Raw genomic sequence first — 18,639 nt, forward strand, 5'->3', positions numbered from 1 at the left:
CTCGTTTTCCACTACATTCCTTTAGCCAGGGGTGATGTGTGGGAAGAGAAGGGAGGGGCTGAGGATTTCTAGAAGAAAGTGGGGGGGGGGGCAAATGATGCTGCTTCTGCCTCTACTATTTCTTTGGCCTTTTATTACAGCAGAACATGATCTAGCTTTGCGTGAGTGCCCTTGCAACAATGGTCGATCCCTGTGCCTTTCTCTGCATAACTGGAGGAGGTTACTTCAGACCCCTCCTTTTGCAAACTTTCCAGTTCATCTTACAGCCTCTTCCTTTGTAGCTCCCTGAAATCTCTGTGTCAACCGTGGAGCAAAGTCTGAAGTTTCCATCAGCCCAGTGCCAAATGAATGCCGATGATAGTGTCATTTGTTGGACAAACTCAGGAGGGTCCATCTGCTGCAGACTCTCTCGCTCTAACATTAACAGTAAACACCATGAACTCCAACTCAAGGGCAGGCTGAGCCTTCAGCACGCCTGAGAGTCAACTAAAGGGGCTGAGTGGTTGTCGGCTTGCTGCCACAGGTACCGCTGTGACAAGGAAATATGATCGAGGAGCAGTGGGTCCATGAAGCTAATGGCTCTTCAGATGCCAAAATTCACAGTGATTGCTCAAAACTATGAGGCAGCATTTCATAGGATTTTAATGTTAAGAGTACAACCATGCCACTATTCATGCAAACTAATCTATCGTGAAAGTGAGGTGGCATGACTTTGATTTCTGTTATGCTGCAGCATTAAGGACTTTGCAGACTACATCTGTTTTTTAGTTTCCCGTACAGTTAATTTGCACCCTATTAAATGTTTCATAACTGGACTTTAGGGATTCTGCTCTGCATATCGCTGTCAGAAGAGGACTGTCAGTTGGCAGCCATGAGATGATAGATAGGGTTCAGGACAGGGCTCTAGCTGAGCCAGTGAAGAACACACAGCACTGTCCCTAAGCAGCTCCTGCTTCGTCTCAGCTAGGTGCTTCAGGTTATTGACTCTATTGGAAGGTGAACATTTGACCTTTGCTCTCTGTGTGTTTCTTTACAAGTGCTGTTCACTCAATTGAATTTACCACAGGTGGAATTCAATTAAGGTTAAGAAACATGAGATGAGCCTGGGAGATACATTTCAATTGTCTTAGCAAAAGGTCTGGCTAATGTAATTATGAGATATTTAACCTGGAAAGATTCGACAATTTACAAAATTTCTAGAATTCTGCCTATGCGTTTGTCATAGGCGTTTTTAGAAGATAAAAACAAATTTCAGTTTTAGCAATTTAAAAATAGAAGGATTTAAATGATTTCTGAAGGCGCTATATAGTTGAGCTAAACATAGCTGAATCTCTTCTACACATCATCACAAGCAGAAGTGCTCTGAGCCAACGTTAGCCATTGTTTCAGTTAAAAACAATGACAGAAAACTCTTGCAGCAGTGCTACATTTGCTCAGGTTTTACACCTCATTCAATTTATCATTTAAATGAGGTTGATAGAATTCCAACCCAGATAATATCTGACCTGTCAAATATACAATCTGACTGCTGCTGACTGAAGAAGCTTGAGCATAAAGAAGTATTTTTCTACTAAAGGAGACCTGACAGATGTAGTGAGACATGTTGGCACAGGTACCAGTGAGAATCACAATCCAGGAAGTTGGGTATGAGATTAATCCAAGAGTTTAAAAGCTCATCAGACACCGAAACACTGCACAAAGGTCTGTAATACTCTGAGGAAAACGATACAACCCTGAGAGGTTATCATAGCAGCTATCTTTTGTTAGGATTTGTGCAAGGTCAACAGCTGCAATGTAGAATTCACAACACAGATTTATTTGGCAACTACAGTATCTTGCTAGATAACAGTGTGTTGTGTTGCAGCAAAAAAAGTTAAACCAGGTGCAACTCAAGGCCCCCTGCTTTGAGATTCCCACAGACTCATCAAGTACATTTGGTCCGAGCAGGTCCAATCTACATTAAATGCGTGTGTCTTTTCTTTGAACAGAGTACGATGATGAATCCACTTTGAGCTGAACTGAACTCAACACTGAGTCAGTGGAGTGTGCAGCTGATGAGTGGAAAGCCTTTAGTTTGCCCTATCCATAGCGGTCTCTAAAGGGCACGTGTCTTTAAGCAGTCATATTCCGTAATGTGCAAGAAGCAGATAAGATCGACTCATTAAGGGTCACTGGCTGATAACATTCAAATGCTTCAGTCACACATTATCCCCGTTTCATCCAGCCGTCTTCCACTGTCTCAACTGCAAAGTTTCTTAAGTAGGTTGAAAAAAAAATGCATATTACTATGAACCAGTTGCCTTCATATTTGTAGTCCAGCTGGTGAAAATGATTCCTGGTGGGTTCATACTTTTAGTTTAACAGCTGTTGGCAGGTGAGCCACAAAGTTAATTTCAGTCATTGCTCCTGAGAAATATCACAGCGTAGAGAAAAACCATCAGCTAGACAGTCAAATAAAAACTTTGCTCTCTAGTGTTTTCCCATTATTGTATTCTTGTAAGGCTACCCTGTGAAACCGTATCAGACAAGTCAGCTCTCCAGTGGAACCCATACTAATGAAATATATTTAAGGTTTGCTAGAAGCTGCCTCAGATGAAACATTCCCCCTTAAATTCTTGGAAAGCTGAGAAAAAAAAAGTCAGAGCCACTTCGCTGTTTCGATTTCGGAGAGCATGCGCGACAAAAAGAGAAGTTCTAATCAACAGATATCTTCAGTGACAGCATCCATGGTAGACCATAATGCAAATTGGTCACAAGACCAATTGCATTTCAAGGGCTGCAACTCACTTTTTCTTGATTGAAATAAAATCCTGTTATATAACTGCTGTAACTTTATCCATGGATATATCACACAAGAAACTGAAAATCTAATTCTCTGAGCAGGGGGAGAGGATGAAGCTGGGGTGCCAAATTGCATTCTGGGAAATGTAGGAAAACACTAAGTGAAGATGATATGGGAGGCTGAGGGAAAGTGGAAACAACAAAAGAGGCAAATGACAATAGCGTATTCAAAAAGACACCGAACGCATTGGACATCGCAGCCTGAAGATTTATAACAGTGTAGGAGCAGCTGAGGATGGAATTTTCCTCTGAGGCAGGGCGTTCCACTCTTTCACCAAACAGCAAGGGAAACTCCAATGTTCACACTTGCGCGGGTACACACACACTCACATAAACACACACACACAAGTTTGCATTCCTACACAGATACACACATGAAAGCTGAGGGCGAGACAAAACCACGTACATTTGTATGTGTTTACGTATCCGTCTTCTCCCCTTTTGTTCTTTTACAGCAATTTCCTGTGCGCACGCTTTACCTCTCATGGTACATTCAGAGCATGAACACCCAGAGTCAGCAAGTCTGGACACAGCTGCTGAATATTCAGCCAAGTGCTCCCTCTTTTCTCTCACCATCTCTGTCTTCTCCCACCTTAAACCCTCCTCATTTCTCCCTCTCTCTCCCTCCAGTCGTTCTCTCCTTCCAGCTCAATCTCCACCGCTCAGCCGCTGCCGCCGCTGCTCTCTGTGCTCCACTTTCATTAAGGGGCTCTCCTCTGATAGCCCTTCATATAACACTTAATCATCATAACAATAAGAGCACTCTCTTTCCAACGAATCACCTCAAGGGGCCGGTCCTAAAGATCCTCCGCTAACCGATGTCATTAACTGCCGGGTCTCCTGACTGGCTGGAGCGGCGCGGGAGAGCCCGCCCCAGGTGTTTGACGGAGGGCTCAGTGGGAGCATGCAGGTCGGACAGGCCAAGGACATTCCTCTTATGGACAGGAGCGGAGAAAACCCACACACAAGCACTCGCTCGCGTCTGCATCGGCACAAAGCCTCTTGCCGGGAAGTAGAAGACATGGCGTGTTTGGTTTTGCAGTCAAGAGAGAGATGAATAAGACTATTGAATAAGGGGGAGAGAGGTTTGAATAACAGTATTTTAAATGAATGGATCTTCAGGGAAATGACTGCTCCGTCGCTCCCTCTGCTCTGTATTTTCGGCTGAGATTTGACAACAGACTTGAGTGTGTGTGTCTGTGTGTGTGTGTGTGTGTGTGTGTGGGAAGGAGGGGGGGGGTGCATTTGGCTGATTGAGTCTATGCCGCTATCACGCTGTGGAAGTGACAGTGTGCCATATTATGTTATTGTGGGTGTATGCACAGATGAACAGTGGCGGCGGCTTCACGCCGACCAAGACGCACACACCAAAACTGTGCGCGTACGGCAAAATCACAGCTGTTCTGAGTTGCTATGCGGCAGTCGCACCATCGTCTCAGATAACACACACATACGCACACACACATACGAGTGTGAGACGGGGACAGCAACACCAGACTTTGGCAGGGTCGGAAGGTCACAGGGGTATTGTGACAAAGTTGCCTAGCAACAGCCACACGGCACATATAATTTCAAATCTGATCTCCTGCGTGCCCCTGACCACATCTGAATGCATGTATGATGAATATGTTGACAGAGGGTGGTTGTTTTGCACCTGGCTCTTCTGAGGAAGTGTGTTGAATGTGCTGCTGCTTCATTATAGACTTCAATGAATCTTGCCACATCTACCACAGAAACCAATGAGTAAAGTAAGCAGCATACGAACTTTGTAAGTTTGCAGCTGTTGTGTTAAAGAGGAAATTGATGTTTTAGCTCTGTACATATTTTATCTTTTGTGTTCCCCTACCCTACCTCATTCCAAGTCACATTCATTCTACTAAAGATTCACATTTTGGTTGTTACTTCACTTTAATATTACCACCTCCAAGGAGGTTATGGTTTCCTCTCCATTTGTTTGTTTGTCAGATAGATTACAGATTAAAAAAACTACTTGACAGATTTTCATGAAACTTGGTGGAAGGATGTGAAATGGGCCAGGAAAGAAACTCAAAGTTTTCAATTACGTTAAGTAAGTCGGGAGTTTCCTGGCATTTGTTTACCAGGAAAAGATTTATGGATGTTGGTGAAAAAACAAAGTGCAAAGTGTGTGCAACTTTATGCAGCTTGTTTAAATTCAAGTGGACTTTTGGGCCTAGGTGGTAGATGTGCTCAACCGAGTGCCATTCTATTTCCTTCTAATTCTGTATTTACCATTATTGTCCCTTCAGGCTTGCCATACTGCTGTACAGCAAGCCGCTGCAGACAGCACTAACAAACACAGAATGCGGGAGAACGACATTGACAACAACTTAGCAAAATGTTTCATCAGGACTGCAGGTAGCTCAGCCCATCTGTGTACTGAATTCTTTATAGGTTATCACAGGAACAAGGCAGCTGTCCTCTCTACCTCTTTCCCTTTGTGCACAGTGGTGTTTCCAAACATAAAACTGTGAGCTGGGGAGGACATCTGAAGTTCTTTAGGAGCTGAATTATGGACCATTTTCCAATGCCTTACCAGCCAAATTGGTGAATTTAGCCTGCAACAGATTTGTGTCATCTGCATAAATTAAACATTAGCATTGGAATTCAAAACACAGGAGCAGAATAAATCCAAAATGAACAATGCCAAACTTTTCTTGATGTCTTGGGGGTTTTGCTGAGGTATCGTTTCAGTATCAGTATCGAATCATTTAAACAGCGATCATATCAATGTTATAATTTTTGTATCATGACATTGATGACAACAGAAGAAACATATGAGCGTTTTCCAGGTAGAGAGGCTAAAAGGAAGATAGTCTATTTGGGGTGCATTATGGGACATGTAGGAACCAGATTTAAGCTTGAGCTATTCTTAACATTGAAAGTCATGATATTTTCTGCTTCAATGGTTTTGCCTGTTTTTAAATCTGACTCTCTCAAACTTTATGGAGGTAGGCTACTAATTCACTGGAGTACTCATATAAATTAGTTTTTCAGCCATCAATTTGTTAGGATTAAACAACTATAATAATATGAAGTTGCATTCAAGTATATTGTTCTATTCGTTTATATAATAATGAGTTAAATACTTGTTATTAGAAGGGATACACTGTATTTAGTGAATTTTTATCTGAGTCAATTTGAGATTTTCCCATAAGGCCAAACACACAATCATAGACACACACATTTAATATGTGAGTCAGGTTAAACAAACAAATAAGGGGCCTCCTGAATACTATAACTATATTTTTCATACAGCAGTAAAAACGATGATGCTCACTTGTTCAGCATTGGTTAAAATAGAGTGACAAAACATTATAACATCATTAAAAGATGTTTTTCAAATTTGACTTTAAAGCTGCAGCCTCTGTTTATACCTCACCACTTTGTGTCACATGTCAGCCCTCTCCGTCTCCCCCATCTCTTTCCACTGCTTCCAGTGGAACAAAGCAAAGATGGCAAGGAAACTTATCTTTAGAAAGAAAGTGCACTGCGTTGTGGAATAATTTGGAAAACTGTCAGGGAGAGCAAATCAGGATGCCTGTCCCGGACACACACACACACACATATACAAGCACAAACACACACACAGGCTTACAAGCATGCACACACACACCGACAGGGACTTTGGTGTTTACATCATATTGGAAGGTATTTTTTCCCCTTCACGCTGCCAGGGAACAGGCCCACGCATGGACACGCAGTCGCTGACTAAGGCCCTAAGAGTCAAGGGGGGTGAGGGGCAGGGGGGTTGGTGGCCGTGTGCGAGAGTGTATACATGTGTGTATAATTACTCTAGTTGTGTATCATTTTTCGAGCTAATAAAGTGAGGTTACGACATCACTTGGACTGGGAATGTGATTTTATTTTTTGCTTCTATGTTATAGGCTATGTGTGCAGGTTTCATGTTTGTGTGTGTTTTTTCTGCATGTGTGTGAAATGTCTCTGGTATGAAATCATTCCGTTCAGAGTCAAGTACTTTTGTGGTTTGTGGAAAGTACAGTGGAGTGTTTGTCGCATTCGGAGCAGCAGAGCTAACACTAATCACTTTATTAGGAGAACCTGCACAGTTTGTGTTTGAGGTAAATGTGTATATTCTTAAACTCCTTTTGTGCGATTGCGTGTGTTGCTACCCGGTTCATAAACTGTTAAGTCACCGTGTGGTGTGATTTCCCTTCGGTTTGAGGTTTGAGGTTTGAGAGAGAAAATGTGGGAGAGGATGGCGGAAAGACAAAGTGTGTTTGTGTGTGTGTCTTTGTGTCTGTTTAAAGCTCCCAGTTCTCCCATCCAAAAGCTGGCTGATGGCTGATATTCAGAGCCTCAACCACAACGCTTGGAGAACACAACAGGCGGCCTATTCAACCCAAGACACAAATAGAGAGCTCTTCCTCAGTGCTTAAAACCCCATTGCTCAAAAAGCAAAGCTAAAAACAGATATTTCTGTCGAGAGCTAAGCAAGGCCGACCACCGAAATGACGCTGTTTGCTTTTGCTAAAATAAGAACTGGCACGTACAGTATCTGTGGAGACAACCCAGCGTCATCGCTCCTCTCCTTTCATTCACTGCCTGCCTGTGACTGCTGCAGCTTTCTCGAGATGAGCATCAACAATAGGTCAGACAGTCACAGACGGAGGGCAACGAGGAGATGGAGTTACCAGCTGCGAGACACTGGGGTATCCATTTCAAATAGAAACAACTCTCAGGGGGGGGCTGCAACAATGCGTGTGTGTGTGTTGCATCAGCATCTATAAGTGCCTCGTGTTGCCAGGAACAACACGTACTAAAGTATCTATTAGCTGTTCCACTTTAAGGGGAAGGGAGAGGGGAGAATACGGGACGAGAAAACACATTATATAAATCTGTTGGTTCCTGAGGTCATTTTTGTCTCCACACATGTTTATGCATGCCAATACACACACACACACACACAGTCACACACGCATACACGGTGTATGGCTGCATCCACTTATGACGTCACTGTAGCTGGCCAGAAAGACAGGAGGAGAGTCAGAGAGAGCCAAGCTGACGTCATCCCATTCACTCCCAGTGTCAATTACGTAATCATGGTGTCCAACGCCTGCAGGACAGACAGGCTGTGTGTGTGTGTGTGTGCTTTATTTTTTTGTGATTGCATGCAGTGCGAGAACACATAATTGCAATCTCATGTGAGAGAGGAGACATAAAACGAGGCATGCTTATGACATCATTAGTGGGAGGTGGCCTGGCGTGAGTGATGTCAGCCTGGCGTTTTAGTGTGACATGGCGAGAGTAGTTTGGTCGAACAGGAGGAGACAAACAGACCCAGCAAGAGGAGTTATGCAACGCAAATCTAACCCAACAGACTAGAAAGGGATTTTTTTGGGCCCTTCTCTCTGGTCGTGAACAGTGTGTACACAATGTGTGTGTTTGTCATGAGTGACTTTTCTTTAGCACTTTTGCCCTGAGGCAAAGAGTACATTTAAAACACACAAGCACACTGCTGAAATGCACACTGAATAACCTACACACACACACACACAAACACAGGCGCATATATACAGATACACACTCACTCTACCCCCTCGTATAAACAAAGCTTCCTAAGGACAGGAAATCCTTCCACCCACGTTTCTGTGTTGCTCGGCAACCAGATCAGCGTCACCGCGTGCATGCCTCCGCCGCCGCAAACACCACATACACACAAACATGAAGACAGAGACACACAACCTGGAACTCCTTAAACCGTGCTCCTTCAAAAGCAGCACAAAGACAAACAGCAGTGAAGTGAGCCAGGGCTGAGCAGGCTGATACTCGCCGCAGCTGCCCTCCGATTCGTCAGCTATGGATCTAAACCAAACATGACATCAGCCCTTGTAATCATAAAAAACTTTTCCCCTCATCCATAAGCTCTATTTTTACACCCGCTGACGTCTTGCTAATGCGTGACAGTGCGCGTGCACTGTGTGTGACCGCACTGTTATGTATCAGCGTGCATCGGTGTGCATGCACTTGTGTGCCCCTGTGTGAGGATACAAGCGACCAGCTATAGCTCAGCACGGCTAACTAGAGGGAGCCTAATTGAGCTGAGGTGCCCAGCACTGTGGACAATGAGTCCATTTCAAATCAGCAGGAGGCCTATTGAAGACAATTATAACCTGGGGGATACAGAGGAGCATTATTCTTCCAAGCCATCTTGTCCACTTAGGCCAGCCAGTGTTTCCAGTGCAGTTTTTAAACACTGCTTTTAACTCTCCAGTTGTTTTAACACATGAGGCAGTCCATGAAATGAACAGTTCAACAACCAAATAAAGCAGAAGTTCAACGAGTGACTGTAAAATAAGTAATTATCTAATCATTGATAAGTCTGAAAATAACAGATATGTAAACCTTACCCACCCTTTTTCTCTTCTAAAAACAAGTTATTCATAAAACCGTCATAATTTGCCTCACTGATGATACTTTATTCTGGAGCGAATCAAATGTCACTTTCCATCACAATTGACAGTAGAGCAACACTATAAATGATACACTTGATTTGTTATTGTGCATCATCCTAAAATTTCCTCCCAGCTCAGTGTCAATGTTTGGAATGTCAACACAGTTCATAGCTCTGTTTAAAAGTGCGTAAAGTTTACCCGGGAGACATTTTAGCATTTCAAGGTGCAGTTGGGTGTCAATAAAAAAAGCAGCTCAGTAAGGAGTTGAAAAATAAGACTTTTGCACCCTATAGTGAAACTGTTAAGCAACAATACACTTGGTTTAAATGCTGCAATGGCTGTTTATCAATGGACTTTAATTCTTACAATTCTTAATTGTTAAGCTGAATACAAAGTCAGGTTGAATGGATGAAGGTGTGATCAACTACACTGACAATGCTATTGGCTGCTATCTGATTGAACAAACTTGCTATGAACCAACTATGTTGTTTGTTGAGTTTGTTGAACAAACTACTATTTTGGTAGTAACAGGTTCAAGGTGCCACTACCACTTGAGTTGTGTGAAAGAATGTCCCTTCATTGGCCAATAGGGCGATTAGACAATGTTTCCATGGGCATCTTACACATAGACCATAAAAGCAATACAACATACACTTCCATCATCGTTCAGAGAGCACTGAGGACACTAACTGATTCTCATAGAAACCAAGGTCGGAACAGACTCCTTAAGATATCATAGACCAAGCCTCCTGTCTAGTCATAACACAGGAGCCCTTCAGCTCAGGGACAGACTTCTCATGAGAAAGTCTTCCTTATCCAAGTGACTTAGGCGACCTCGATCCTTTGTTCAGAATATGGTTCCCAACAGTATCTTTACAGGAGAGGCAAATGTTATTCACGTTTAGTTAAGGTAAACAATCTGCATGGAGGACTACCTTCAGAATTAAATGACAATTCATGATATTTGGGATTTAGTGGCATCTAGTGGTGCGGTTCCAGATTGCAATTGACAAATAACCTCTACCCTAATAACGGCAACACAAGCTACCGTGAGTTATTGCATGCCCATGATATGGTCCGTAATGTTTTTACAATCCATGAAGACCTCTTAGTTTCAGCTGCAGTTTTGGCATGCAATGAAGTTCTTCAAGTTCTATCATGCGAGAAATTGTCTTTCACTCATTAGTCTGAGTACCTGTCACCTAGAATCTCGTTGCACACGAGAGTGACCTTTGTGCACATGCACCCCCATTACCACCATAGATTAATTATTTCTATGGAAAACACTGCTACTACTACTACTACACACAAGGGCAGACAAAGAGCAGACAAATCCAAAGGCTGCGTGGATGAGGACCTGCTTCCTATGCAGATAGGAAGGGCTTAATCTAAGCTTACAGGAACAACCACTCTAGGTTTCAGATGATTAAACACAAACAAAAAAGATCATTATGCATATTATTTTAAATTTCTATGTTAGTTTTAGTGGACTCCCCTAAAAATTGGTCTTTTAACTTAAACTGCGGTTTCTCTAGTATCCTTTATCGGCCGACGAGAGATGGGTATGATCTGATACTTTTCCTGTCAGTCACTTTGAACAGAGTTGGTAAAAGTTTTTTTGGGGCCACAAGTTTTTTGCTTGTGTTTGACTAGCGAAAGTAAAAAGTTGTGCACTTTTGCACTGATCACCTTCTTACAGCACAAGCAGTCGTGTTTTCAGGGCTAATGAAAGGCAGGACTAATGAAAAGAAGTCTAATAATGCCTCGGCAGGCATTAGATGTAGGTCTTAGCGGTGCTAGAAATGCCTTTGTGTGTTGTTGAAGAAGGTTTCTGTGTTAATGATAGTTAAGGAGAGGCAATGATGAAAGTACAAGGTTATTTCCTGTGTGTTATTTTTTAGTCAGGGTTTCACTGAGCCAGAGATGAGCGGTTAATGACTGAGGGTACTTTAATCTATTTTTTTTTTGTGGGTGTGAACGATGACTTTAATTAGTTTAACTATTTTTAGGCTTCTTGTATCTTGTGGGAATCAAACCCTTGACAATGGAAGTTGCGGTGCCACGCTTCACTGTGGAGAGTGTCTCACTCTTGCCATGAATACACGTCGGCCGTGTCTTTACATTACCGCATCCCTGGAAAGCACAACTCACGAGAGCATAGGAAAGGTCACAGACATATTTAGCAGTGACATACAAAGACTCAGTGTCATCACTATACTTTTCGTGTCCTCTTTTCACTGCGTAAACACACTATGAGCTCATTATACCTATAGAATTAAAGAAGTCGGGATGTTTCTGCTGACAAGGGGCACTTCTGGGGTGTTTAGAACTGACTGTTCTGTGGGACCTCTGCAGTGCACTTTTTTCTGACTGTGCATTTTAGACGCTGCCATATGGCTCATGGGCCTCAGCTGACCACAGCACAGGAGGGAGTGTAGCTTCAGGCACGGCTAATATAATCAGAAATATTAAAATGGCCATTTTTGAGTATTTATACTGAATAAATCATGAAAGAATCTGTCCAATGCTTTTATTCAAACCCAGACTATTCAATTAATTCACACATGAATTATAGATCCATTACGGGCCGTTTCAGCTGTGTTGAGGGAATAAGACTAACAACAGTTGTATAGAGAGCACTAACCCACTGAGCCATCCATACCAATTATCTGTGTCTGGGGTGGAGCCCGAATTCAATATTCAATTTGCACAGTTCAATCTCACATCAGAGCTTCCGAGTGAAAAAGTGCTGGTGTCAAAAGAGCCGTAACGGACGACAACAGTATAGGCTTTCTGCGAGAGCTTCGGTCTGTCTCCAGAGTGAACACAGACGGAGCGGCGCACCACGGGGGGGGGGTCCATTGAGAGACAGGCAGAGGTAGAGGGGCGAGAACTCCATTGAGCGCGGCCATGGGGGGTCAATATGTGAATGAACGTTTGCCATGGAGGTGAATTATGAATGAGCAGCACTCTGTGCACTCCTGGAGCGAGCATGTCAGCCTCCGTCTCCTCTGCTTCTTTCTAACTCTCCTCCTCCTCCTCCTCCTCCTCCTCCTCCTCTCATCCTCCTCCTCCTCCTCTTGTCCTAAAATCTCCATCATCCTTTTCCTTCCTCCCTGTCTCTGTTTCCTCTATCTCTCATGACCGGATTAATCTTCTCATCGGCCCTATTCTTGGTCATCTGATCGCTCTGCTCCCCTCCACCCCACCTCCTCTCCATCCGTCCTCCACCTCCTGTCTCCAGACCAGGGGGAGATGGGAGGTAGACGCACACGCCGCCTGTCTGAAGAGATGCCACAACACACTCCTCCTGCACACACACACGTATTTACACAGCCTCACACACACACACACAGTAGCAAAAAGATAATACTAAAGCAAACAGCCCTGCACGTGCAAAGACAGACGCATGCATTAAGTGTAATGCTCAAAGGCACTGACACACACACACACACACACACACACACACACACACACACACACACACACACACACACACACACACACACACACACACACACACACACACACACACACACACACACACACACACACACACACACACACACACACACACACACTTCTCCCAGCTGTTCTCCTGGCCTATGTTTGTGTGTGTGTGTATGCATGCGTGCGTGTGTGTGCGTGCATTCATCTGTGTGTAATCCAATGTGCTGCTGCTCAGCCTGTGCCACGCTCTCTCCTCTGTTGCTGTGCGTCTGATCAGATCTGCCTCTCTCAACCTGTTTGCCGTCTATGGCACACACACGCACGCGCACGCACACACACACACGCTCACACACACTCTCACACACTCTCTCACACACATACAGAAGCTGCTACTACTCCTCAAGCCTCATTCAGTATCAGAGCAGCTCTGGTACAGAACAGAAAATTCATTCAGTGGTGCTTTCACAAAACCAAATGACTCTTAGTGCGTGTGTGTGTGTGTGTGTGTGTGTGTGTGTGTGTGTGTGTGTGTGTGTGTGTGTGTGTGTGCGTGTGTGTATGTGTGTGCGTGTTGCACTGAAAACTCCTAAACACACACACACGTTTCTCTCTGACTCAACCTTCTTTAAAGGGACTGCTAACCCTCCCTTTGCTCCAGCTCAACTTATAAAGCAGCCTACTGGAGAAGTGTGTGCGATTGTGCATGTGTGTGTGCGTGTGTGTGTGTATATGTGTGTGTTGAAATAGGATCACGCTGTTCCCTAAAAAGTATCCACTCCTTTGGATCCCTTCACTCCAGTTTACAGCGGTCAGCTCAGCTCGCTTACACACTTTGGCCCCTTTTTAGCTTGTGGAAAAACAACCCTTAAAACTCTCTCTCTCACACACACACAAATATAAATATATATATAGGATACAGTCACCCAGCCATGTGCCCCCACCTAACACTCTTACACACACATACACAAACACACACACACACACCCCTCCACTCTTCCCTTTAAGTGCATATGTCAACAGCCCCCCCAACACACACACACACACACACACTCACAGGCACACGCACGCATGCACACACACACCTGCATACAGCCATGAAAGCCCCATAAAGTCACCTTAGGGTCCTTGTGTGTTCCAGGCGAGCCCCTTCCTCACTCTCTTCCTCTCCTCTGTCTGACTTCTCTCTCTCCTCCTCTCCTCCTTTCCTTCCGTCCGTCCTTCCTTCCTTCCTTCCTTCCTTCGGTGCTGTCCGTCCGTCCGTCTCCTCTCTCTCTCTCTCTCTCCCCCTCTCTTCGTGTCGGTGCTCGGTCACTTCCCAGCGTTTTTCCCGAGCCCCTCCATATCCGCCCCGCCAGTCGCTTGTAGCACCGAGCGAGCGAGCGCACCAACACGCACACACACGCGCACGCACGCTCACGCAAGCCGCTGCGTTCCTATAGTGTCTCTCTCTCTCTCTCTCTCTCTCTGTTTGTCCCCCTCTCTCTCTCTCTCTCTCTCTCTCTCGCCTCCGTCGGAGAAGAGCTCAAAGTGCGTGTGTTTTTGCGTGTGCGTGTGTGTGTGTGTGTGTGTGTGTGTGTGTGTGTGTGAGAGTGTGTGTGCGTGTGTTTCTCCGCCAGCAGCAGAGGACTTCCCCCGGTGCACGACCCCGGTCCTAGCGCGAGCCGTGTTCACTGAAAGAATGCTATTGTGTACGGAAGGTACAGACAAAGATCGTCTGGGGTTTCTGACAGGATGACTCACTCCGTTAGCTTGGCGCAGAAAGGTTCCAATCGTCTGCTTTCATGCACGTTTGACCGCACGCACACCAGTTCTGGCCCTGCACCATTAACTCACTCAGGTTGAACTCACTGTGTAATACTTTGTAATCTCTGGTTGTGCAACCCTGTTACACTATGTAAATTCTGCTCACACTGTAAATAATCAGATTGAACTGTATATATTCTGTTTATGCTTTATATAATCTATTGACACTATATATATTCTTTTTAATTGGAAATATTGGCCTTAGGGGTGATGGTTAAACTTAACCCCTAATTTAACCACCCAACTATGAACACAGCAATCAACAAAACAAATGCATACACAAAATTTCAGACCGTAAACAAAATAAAACATAGATAAATATATGTTTTTGAATGTGTGTGTGTTTGTTTAGATGATGCAACAGCAAATTTCCTCGTTGTGGCACTAATAAAGGACTATCTTGTCTTGTCGATAGAAAAAGTGGAAGATTCACCAGAAACATTTTTAGTGATGTGCTATATGCACACTAATACACACACACACACACAAAACAGCACACAAAAAACACGTAAGCCTTACATGTAATTAGTGAGTTTTTAGTGCTGGAAAACTATAAATTGGGGGCAGAGTTCAGAAATTTGCAGTACAAACAAATCAGCTGTGTATTTGTATTCAGTCTCATATTAGATAATTGTGCAGCACCTCAGACAGCTGCTGTTTAGGAGGATCATTTAGAGCCGTTAACATCCAAAGGTGCTGGCTTTCTTTTTTTTGTCACTAAGTTGTTTTGAGTCTGTACCCCAGTGGTCGCTATGGCAACAGCAGGGCAGAAGCGGAGGCTGAGAGGGTGTATAGAAATCATTATAGATGGAGGATGGAGGGTACGTGTCCTCTGCACATGATGAGTCTGAGCTCTGTCTGGCCTGTTTATTTAAACCTTGAATCATAATTTCATGTTGTCTGAGGTGAAGTCTGAGTATGACCTCCTCTGCCTCCTTTTACGTGTGATTCCCTTATCATGTGTGTAAAAATCCCTCTCAGGTTTGTCCCTGCCATATGTACAGCCACATTGTCCCCCTATCCAAAATCCACTTCCAAAGTCAAAAACCTAAACTACGTCACAGAGGGAGACACAGGCAAAGCCTGGAAAATGTGAAATAATTAACCCACCTTTTTATTTTTTTTAAAGGAGCAGAGTGAGTCATCTTCCCGAACACACTGAATCTTTGGTGCAGCTACCTTCTTCCTCATCTCCTCCCCCCTCCCGTCCTTCCTCAGAGCGTCATCACGTTGCCATAGCAACGGCCTGCCTATGGGAGACAGAGATCAGTTCATTATGGACCATGGGATCCAAAAACTGAAGGACAGGATTTTTTTTCTTTGAACACAGGAAGTGGGAGACCTTAACAGGGAAGCTTGAACTTGGTGAAACAGCCTGTGCAGCACTGCCTGGTTCTGCACGAGGACGTTTTAGCTGAATGCTGGTTGAGGTTTCAAACAGGAAGCGGTGCTGATCCATTTAAGCCCTTCAGAAACATAAGTGATATTACAAATAAGCCAAATCTGAACAGATATATATGGACTGCGCTGAGATGTAAACATGTAGCCCCGAGAAACAATTTGGCAGAACTTGCTCGCAAGCTTCTGAATTAATGAATCTGACAGACGTGGCAGTGATCGGCCCACTGAAAGCCCACAGTCAGGAAATCCAAATGTGCTCCGGTTTTATTTATGGGTGGGGAAACCGAAGCGAGGAAAGTGCAGTGCAGCGTGCTTGGGTTGAGAGATCGAAGCACAAAATACACCAAAGGAAACTGTTTTGTTTGATAAAGATCAAAGAGACTTGTTGGGAGAATGAAGTGTGTTTACGAGTCCTCGAATCCAGGCTGCTTCTCCCTGCCCCTGTTATTACTGTGTGTGTGCGTGCGTGTGTGTGTGTGTGTGTGTGTGTGTGTGTGTGTGTGTGTGTGTGTGTGTGTGTGTGTGTGCCCAGAGGGCTGCATTAAGCTGAAGTGACAGTGGGGTTCTTTAAGATGTCTTCCAAAGTTTTCTATTGAGGGAGATCCTATCTCTGAGCCCGAGAAACAATTGAAGAGAGGAGAGGAGAGGAGAGGAGAGGGGAGGAGAGGAGACAAGGAGAAACGAGAGGACACAAGGATATTTATATCCTCCTGTTATTGTACTTCCATTGTGATATTTGTGTAATATATTGAAGATCAATAAAGTTGTTAGTAATAAAAAAATAGAAAGAATGCAAAGTTGAACCATAAGAGCAAGACAGACATCACTTTGGAGGTAATGATTTTTATGGTAAACAAGTGACAAAACAAAAAAACAAAAAAAAGGCATAGCTGATAATCTATTCACGTAAAAATATATAGAAAAGGGACCTCTTAAGGTAATGTGATATTCCTACAGTGTGAAAAAATAGTCTGAAGTCATTCATTGTGAAATTAATTCCCACTGATGATAGCAAATATAATCACAAATCCTGTATATAAGCCAGTGTGTTTGATGGCAGTTGTAGATAAAGATGAAAACCACAGTTAACATAAATTACACATTAATAGAACTCCTTTAACACGCTGCTGGTGCTGCTGCTGCTGCTGATGACTCTAGACTGATACTACTCACCTTTAATTTGAAAGGGTGCACTGCAGGTTCCTATGGCAACAACAGGCTTGCCATAGGTTTACCAAAGTAATTTGCACATATTACTGTTGACTTCTAAGCATTTCTTCATGCCATAGACTGTATATAAACACACAAAGACAAAGCATCTCCACTTCCTCCTCCTAAAAGCCAAAATACCCTGTATCCACAAATCTCACGTTAGTCCCAGCTTTCAATTATGATGTTTCACTGCATTAAAACAAAAATTATCAGTGACACGAACACCTGAACATACCTAACTGTGTACCTGAAATGACAGAAACCAACTTTGGAAAAACTTATTTGACATATTCTTTGACTTTTAAGTTTGGTACATGCCCTCTGCACTAACATGGAGGAAGCAGTATTAACGACCCATCACTGCAGCCAGCCACCAGGGGGCAATTGAGACACTTTGGCTTCACTCTTGTCCTCCATCTTTAAATGCAGTCGATGATTACTAAATTACAGCAATGATTGAATTTCATTTGAAGCACGTAATGCAGGTAACCATGTAACCACCTGATCGGCACAGATTCCACGTCCCGGATTTACTCGAGACACTTCATCACAGGTTTTGCATGAATCTGGAAGCCAGGCTGCTGCTTCAGCTTTGACCTTCTGTACTTGCAGTTGTTATGTGCAGTTTTCTTGTATAATTAGGGATTTATTACATAACGGTTTCCTCGCTGTCTGTTCCACGTCAAAATAAAGTGGTTTAATCTGCCGTCGTTGTCAACTTGAGTACAACTTGTCTCATCCTCTGACCACTTATACTGCTTGTCCAATCAGACGTGTTGTTATGTGTTCCCAGATAACTGCAACAGTTTTGGCTAGAAGAACTTTATGTTTATACTTAAAAAAACGATATGTACAAAACTAGTCTAAATAAGTCAGGTTGAGATGACCTGGAATTAATAATGACGTCACACAGGGTATCATTTTATGATTAAACTGCTAATAGGGAGCTGAGCCAGCAACAAACAGTGAAAATGTCCAACAGTCTCATAGGAAAGGTCCGAACATGAAACATACTCAGTATTTTCCATTTATAAGGTTTGAATGTGAAACATGTGAAGAAAATACTTTCTGGTTTATTGCTGAAAATAACCCCTACTCACTTAATACAGGCCTCTATTTCTAGGACAGTGAAGTGACCTCATTGGATAAAGAGAAAACAACAATCATTTCTTTATTGTTGCAGGATTATGACGTTGTCCCACGTTTGTCCCACCAATAAAGTACTACTTGATTAAAATGACAGACGTTGTGTCTTCCAGTTAGGACAGAAGGACCCAGCTGGTCATAACATGCTTCAACAAATAAACTGCAGAGGCTAATGATGATGGGCTAAAACTCTGAATCAGCCATTCGCACACGCACTTAGAATATGCACTTGGCAGAAACACACACACACGGACACACATGCAGCTCAGAGACAGTGAGCGGCCTGGGAGGCCTCCATCCATTCAAGATCCCTCATTCTTTAAATGAGGTTGCCATCTTGGCCTGACTACCC

General features: G+C 43.6%; 1 protein-coding gene across 1 annotated transcript in view; it reads right to left on the bottom strand.

Annotated features, from left to right (window-relative positions):
• Window positions 1-14,150, bottom strand: part of ches1 (checkpoint suppressor 1) — a 58,389-nt gene extending 44,239 nt beyond the window's left edge. The window contains exon 1 of the mRNA XM_061091544.1: window positions 13,841-14,150. The gene's annotated coding sequence lies outside the window, so the exon portion shown is untranslated. The remainder of the gene's footprint in view (window positions 1-13,840) is intronic.
• Between the last annotated feature and the right edge of the window lie 4,489 nt (window positions 14,151-18,639).

This window comes from Limanda limanda, chromosome 18 (genome assembly GCF_963576545.1).
Source record: "Limanda limanda chromosome 18, fLimLim1.1, whole genome shotgun sequence".
NCBI classification, from domain to species: Eukaryota; Metazoa; Chordata; class Actinopteri; order Pleuronectiformes; family Pleuronectidae; genus Limanda; species Limanda limanda.